This window comes from Alosa alosa, chromosome 1 (genome assembly GCF_017589495.1).
Source record: "Alosa alosa isolate M-15738 ecotype Scorff River chromosome 1, AALO_Geno_1.1, whole genome shotgun sequence".
In the NCBI taxonomy this organism is placed as follows: domain Eukaryota; kingdom Metazoa; phylum Chordata; class Actinopteri; order Clupeiformes; family Clupeidae; genus Alosa; species Alosa alosa.
In genome coordinates, this window is record NC_063189.1 from 17022003 (window position 1) to 17028965 (window position 6963).

The window sequence follows — 6963 nt, forward strand, 5'->3', positions numbered from 1 at the left end:
GTTGTGAAATTGTTGGGAATTTAATTGATTAACACATCACATTAACTGTTATTGAGTGTTGTTGATACACTGAACTTGTGCCCTCGGAACCAAATCTGACAGCAAGCATACTTGGATACTGGCATGCGTAAGGTAATGGTAAGGTAAAAGCAACGACCGAAATGCAGTGTTGAAACACGTGTATGAAACGTATTAAATATGCAAACACAGATCCGGTATAAACACTGACCCCCGAAAAAAAAACTCTCCCGTTTTTGGAAAGCTAAATGTTGACAGGTATGCTTCCAAGCTCCCTAACCATATTCCTCTTCTCCTCCTCAGTGTTCAGTGAAGTCTCTCCATCCTTATTGTTCTATCCTGTCCTCTCCTCTCTCCCCTGCCCTCCTCTCTCCTCTCCGCCAGTGCTCCTGTTGGAGTCTAATCTGGCGCTGCATTCATCCCAGCAGACTGACTGCCCACTTTTGTTTCAGTGCACCATCTCAAATCCCCCAAAAGGAAAGGCTAAGAGGGAGAAGCAGGAGGGAAGAGAGAGAGAAGGGGTGACAGAGAGAAATTAAACTGAAGATAGATGGAGAGAAAGGGAATAGAGGGATGTGCAAAAGAGAGGGAGAGAGAGAGTCATGCACACTGTCCCCTCTCTCTATGTGCCCTAAACCTGCCACAATCGATTGCCATATCAGCGAGAGAAAACGTGCCAAGCCTCTTAGCAGAGAGACACACACACACACACACACAGCAACACACTCACTCTCTCTCACACACACACACACACACATGGATGTGGCACACATTAAAATCGTGGAGGCAAGCCAAGGCGCGATACCCAATTCATATATTTTACTTATAAGAGCATGAATGTGCAGTGACTAAAAATAGGCTGCATTTATTTCCCTTGCACTCTCTCTCACTCTCTCTCAGCTCAGATTCATTCAGTCAGGACAGGGGGGAGATGTGACTATTGTGCATGAGATTGTTATTTTTCCATGAGCCTTTTTCTTTTTTGAGTTCATTATTTTTTGAGGTCTTTTATTTTTGGCTTTTTGTCATTAACTGTTTCTATTTTGGGGACTGGGGTGAGGAGGGGCTTATTTATAATGTATCAATGTGTGTTATTTGTGGGGGGTGGGAGCTGGTGCAGACACGGGCATTGCCACATGAATAATACATGCTAAGATGTGTTCACTGCGCAAAACGTGAGAAATGAGGGGAGGGCTGTTTGCACACACATAAACACACACAATCTTTATTTTGGTAGTTTCTCTCTCCCTGTAGTCCTAGCACAGTTACATGACAAGGATAGGAGAGATGGGCTTTCCTCAGCTGTGTGGAATAAAGTGTAAACAAACACACAGAAGGACATACTGTATGCATACAAAAATAAAAGCCAGTTGTGCACCAATGGGGTTTGGTGTCATGTCAAACAGATGAAAATACTGGATCTGCATAGGCCGTCTAGTGACTTGAGGGATTATAGGATGTGATGGACAAAATGGGAGACAAAGTCTTTTGTATCTCATTTTTTAGTTTCTTTTTTGTGACATTAGTCTGACTCTGCACCGTATAGTGTGTGCATGTGTATGAAAGTGAAGTGATAGCTGCATTTGTGGAAAAGGGCATTTGCTAAGCTTGACTAATTTTGACATCAAAGACAGTAAAAGACTGATGTGAATTATTCTTCCAGCCACAGTGAAGGTCAAATCATTATCTGGTGCAAGTATAAGAAAAATAGATTGTTTAAGTCAGGTGATTAGAAAGAGAGAGAGAGAGAGTTTGTGCATGTCAGTGTTTCTCATGTTCAAGCTCCAAATCTATACACTCAACTTGTGTTGTTGTTAACACATCTCTGTGTCCAAATAGGAACAACACAGTTTGTGTTGTGTTTCTTTTTTTATTTTGCTACACAATATGTTTTGAAAATAACACAACTTGCATTGAATACAACACAACTTGTTTTTTTTTTTCTTTAACACATCTCTGCGTCCAGATATAGGGACAACACATTTGTTTTAAAAGTGTACAGTGTTTGCATGTTTGGGTGTATTTAACATATTCTGTGTAAATATATACAGTATATTCTGTATATATATGTAAGTTTGTGTGTGCACATGTGCGAGTGCACATGCTTCTTTTTATGCATATGTGGCCATATTAAATGTGTTAGTTTGGTTGAGTTCTGCCAGAAGTGTCTTTGTAAACTGCACGCAAACTTTGTACCACAGATGGCTAGCTGCTCTAACATACTGCATCGCCATGGAGACCTCACACTATTAAGTGGCTCACACTGAAACTGGGAGTTGGAACGTCAGACTGAGAGGACACTAACTGGAAATGCCTTCTCACCTCCTCACACACACTAGACACTCATACAGACACATCCTTATTCTTTTACATAAAAATATAAACAATATTCAGACTCAGACTCTGATATTCAGACTTTTATATTCTCACTTATACAAACATACCCACAATACTCTCACACAAATGAACACTATACATACACTATAGGTGTATCAAGACACACAGACAAACAAACCCTTCACAGCAATTCACAAAAAAACATTTACAGATTTGCATACCATTAGACAGGCATTCACACACACACACCTACTGGCACATTTATACACAACTTGCACAACTTTCTGCTTGCATTCTCTTCAAACTTAATCACACACACAAACATACACACACATGCATCTCTGATGACACACAGTGTCACCCAAAGGACACCTTTTTCTCACCTTTAGGCACCACCCACCATGTTCAATTAAGAGTGTATGTGGAGCAGCTGTAGGCCTGTCGGACTGCTGAGCCCTGGCATCCGTGGGTCAGGCCTCTTCCTCTCGTTCCTCTGCTATCGGGCTTTCCCTGCCCGATGGGGGAGCCAGAAAGGGAAAATTGTTTTTTTTTCTTGGTATTTTTCCCCTTAGGAAGCCTCTAACCTTTTTTAGTCCATGCAGCTTTTTACCGTGAAATTGCAAAAAGCCGGCAGATCAAATATTTAAGCCGTGGCATAGGGTTGTCCAGTTGGCGCTCAATCTATGACCAGCGGAATACAGTTTAATAAAACCTCAAAGGGTCTACCAAGGCATGTACTTTTACGCACATAGACCATTATACACACTCACTCTCTCTTTCTCTCTCTCTCTCTCCTCACGCACACACTCACACAGATGTGTGTCCACTCATGCATAATTTATGTAAATTCAACTCTTCACATATATCCATTACCTATGCATTCTCCAATCACCCTAATTCTTACCAACTGAGACACCCTGTGACCCCACTCCACCATTTCACAGGCCTAATTCCTGAAAGAGGGGGCATCATGGGACCTCCTCAGGCTTTTTCATTAAGCAGGCTGGGACTATTTATTTGCTCAGAGAGCTGCAGTGGACCCACGCCTTCTTTAAGCTTGGTACACATATATCAAAATGGACTCCATCCCCACTTCACATGACCCCAGCAGTTTCCCTTTTCTAACCACTCCCTGTCTCCCTTAACCCCCCACACACCCACACACACACACACACCCTCCCCTACTCTGTCCTGGGCTTGATGGGAAGAAATGGTCAGGGGCCTGCCTGTGTGTTTGTCCCCAGTGATCCTCTGAGCTGGATCAAACATGGTCTCCATCTCTGAGCCCTATTGGTGGCTGGGGCATCTGGTTTGTTCCTCTTACATGAAAAGGGCAGAACGTTGCACGATGAACACATCTGGGAACAGGGTGCATACAGATGGACACAACCGCCTCAGGAAAGGCCACATGTGTGGTTATGGAGGTGGAATGTGACAAGAAGCACTCTGTGATAGCTTACGCACTGACAAAGCACCTCGTGGAAACAAATACAATTCAATTGCATGTACTGTATGTAGCATCATAACATCAATATAAGCTCAAGGCACTTTAACAGAGCATTATTTAAACTTGATACAACACACAATATTACAACAAACAATGCATATGTCACCAGGGCCATAATACATCCGTGTAGAAGGATACTGAAAGTCAGAAAAGGGGTTCATGGCTCAAGATGCTAGAGGAGTTCTTTAAGTAGAAGTATTTGTGTATCCTTATTGTGTGTGTGCCTATGCTGTGTGTCTGATTGTGATGTGATGCATGTGTGTGTGTGTGTGTAGTGTGTGTCAGAGCACTACACAGGATGAAATCCATCTCTCACACGAGACCATGACCTATTTTGTCCCTTTCAAGTAAAATTCTGCTGTTGGATTTTCATATGGGATTTTTCAAACCTGAACTAGCCGACTCCCATGAAAATATGCAATGCATAAACCCCCCCAATTTTGCACATATCTATAACATTAGTTATTTCTTGCTTCTTGTGCAAACCCGAAAAACAGTCTACTCCGTAGTTTGTGGGAGCTCCACAAGTCCTGTTCTCCCACTCCTGCACGTCTGCTCTGCCTGCTCCCACACTCTGCAGTCGAAATGAGTCCTATGTCATGCTATTCTGTGCCGAGTCTCATGGGTCCCATGGTACTCCAACAGGCTGCATATGTCAGTAGTATGTGTGTGTGTGTGTGTGTGTGACTTATAGCCCAGGTCTGCAGGGAACTCTGTAGTCTGAGCTAATGGAAAATCGGTGTCATTATGAGATCAATGCCTAAGAACACACTTGAGCCGTCTTTGCTGTGACCAGGCGGGACATATTACGCCGGACACCGAGGAGTGATGAGTCCCTCTAAGAGACAGAGGGGAAAAGAGCGACAGAAAGAGGAGTAGAGAGAGAGAGATGGCAAAAGATAACATACGGAGGAGAGGATCCGCAAGTGAGTGACAGAAAGAATCTGTGTCCGAGGGTTCATATGCACACATCACACAGACAGATAAACAAAGAGATTAAAGCTAAGACAAAGGAGACAAAACCACAGAGTGAATCACAGAGCTGCAGAGTAGTGGGAGAGATCGTTTTCCCCCGAGAGATTACAGAGCCGCTCTCCTCTCACCACGTTTGGTGCGTTATGGCTCATCAATGGTAATTCATTTTCCACCTTAATCTCCACCAGCAAGTGTGAGATCATGTGGCGGAGGCGTGCTAAAAACAGACATCAGACCCAGATAGCAAAATGTATTTGGCCCGGATCCACCTTCAGATCTGGGCCGGATCTGCAAAACGGACCCAGGCCGGTGTCTTTTGGCACAACGGGCCAATACCGTTCCGCATCCGTTTTCATGATCTGGCCCAGCTCTGGGACGGCTCTGAACCGGATGTGTTTTTTATTTGGCGGATCCGGGCCAAATGTGCAAATTATCGTCATGATCTGGGGCAGATCCAGACCAGATAAGTGTTCGATAGTGGCGATTGTGGCCCTTATTTGGGCCAAATGTGCACTTTATCATAATGATCTGGGCCAGATCCGGACCAGATGAGTATTCGATAGTGGCGATTGCGGCCCTTATTTGGGCCAAATGCGGACCAGCTCATTTTACGTCTAGCACCCATTTGTACTATATAGTCAATGTCACTAACAAATCAAGGAGTTACAGTATTTGTTCAGAATGTCAAGCTTTAAAAAGTTAACATTGTCAAATGTATAAAGGATTACTAATAAAGCTTTTTAAACAGTAACATCCAATACCCCTAGTTGAACTTAGTAGCCTGATCATGTATATTGAGTGTTAAATTATCAACATCTTGGAATAAATTATCTTAAAATCAAAACCTTGTACTAATGTATTTCAGAAAAGAAGCACAAATTCAAAATTTTACTTACTTTATTAAATTTAATTTATCACACACACTTTCCCTCTCAATTTATTACACACACATATTATGTAGCATGCACTGGGTGGTGGGTGGATCTTGTCCTTACTGCCCCTGTTGAGACAAGAAAGGCAATCAGCACACATGACAATCCTTGGCTAATGACAAAAATGACATTACTCAACATTATCAATATAGTTAATGATTTGAGTTGAATTTGAGAATGAATGATTTGTGATGCAGTGTGTAATTCTTCCACTAGATTGGAAATGTAAAAATCTTGTTTGAGTAAGATGACATGTCTTAGTCTTGGAACAAGAAAATTTGAAAAATGTGAAAATGGAGGGTACAAATTAGAAGACAAAGTGGAATGTCTATTTCTATCCCTGTTCAAACAATTTTTGACAGTTATCTTTGATTATGAGTGCACCACCGGGGACTCGAATTTTCAAATGACGATTGTCCGTCATTCGAACGAGAATTTTTATCCTGATAACACCTTTATGTAATATATTTTGGTTTTTGAGTTTTAAATGTCAGAAACATAGGCTAAACAGTGCTACAAGACTCACACTTACCTTACTGAAAGGCAGGATTGCAGACAGGGCACGCCGAATTCACGCCAGTCACGCCACCTCAACGGTCCTGGGGCTGAAGAGACGGAGGAGGAGGGAGAAGGCATGATTCATTTGATACTTGGATACCCGTCTAACAATATAAAATCATTATTTTAAAATACAAACACGTATCTCACAACATAGATAGCTCGCCAACATCCCAATTCGTTCCATTGGCAGACGTAATAAAAAGTTTTACAATGATCGAACTTGTCTTAAAGATGGCGCCTATGATTTCAGTTGCCGGAACTCTAATCCCTGATAACACCTTTATGTACCGGTAATATATTTTGGTTTTTGAGTTTTAAATATCAGAAACATAACTGTTACAAGACTTACTTACCTTACTTAAAGGCAGGATTGCAGACAGTACACGCCGAATTCACGCCACCTCAACGCCTCGGTCCTGGAGCTGAAGAGACGGGTGAGGAGGAAGAAGGCATGATTCATTTGCTACTTGGATACCCGTCTAACAGTATAAAATCATTATTTTAACATACAAACACGTATGTCACTACATAGATAACTCGCCAACATCCCAATTCGTTCCATTGTTAGGGACCTGAAACCGGTCTACGGCTCTGTAAATTTTCATGGTGGATTACGTCGAATAAGTCGACTAA

At 42.2% G+C, this 6963-nt stretch overlaps 1 long non-coding RNA gene across 1 annotated transcript; it reads right to left on the minus strand.

Annotated features, from left to right (window-relative positions):
• Positions 1–5791: 5791 nt before the first annotated feature.
• Positions 5792–6752, minus strand: LOC125291347. The gene is made up of 3 exons (XR_007192974.1): positions 6732–6752; positions 6302–6358; positions 5792–5837 (listed from the first exon to the last, which is right to left on the minus strand). It is a non-coding gene; the product is annotated as an uncharacterized LOC125291347 (long non-coding RNA).
• Positions 6753–6963: the final 211 nt, after the last annotated feature.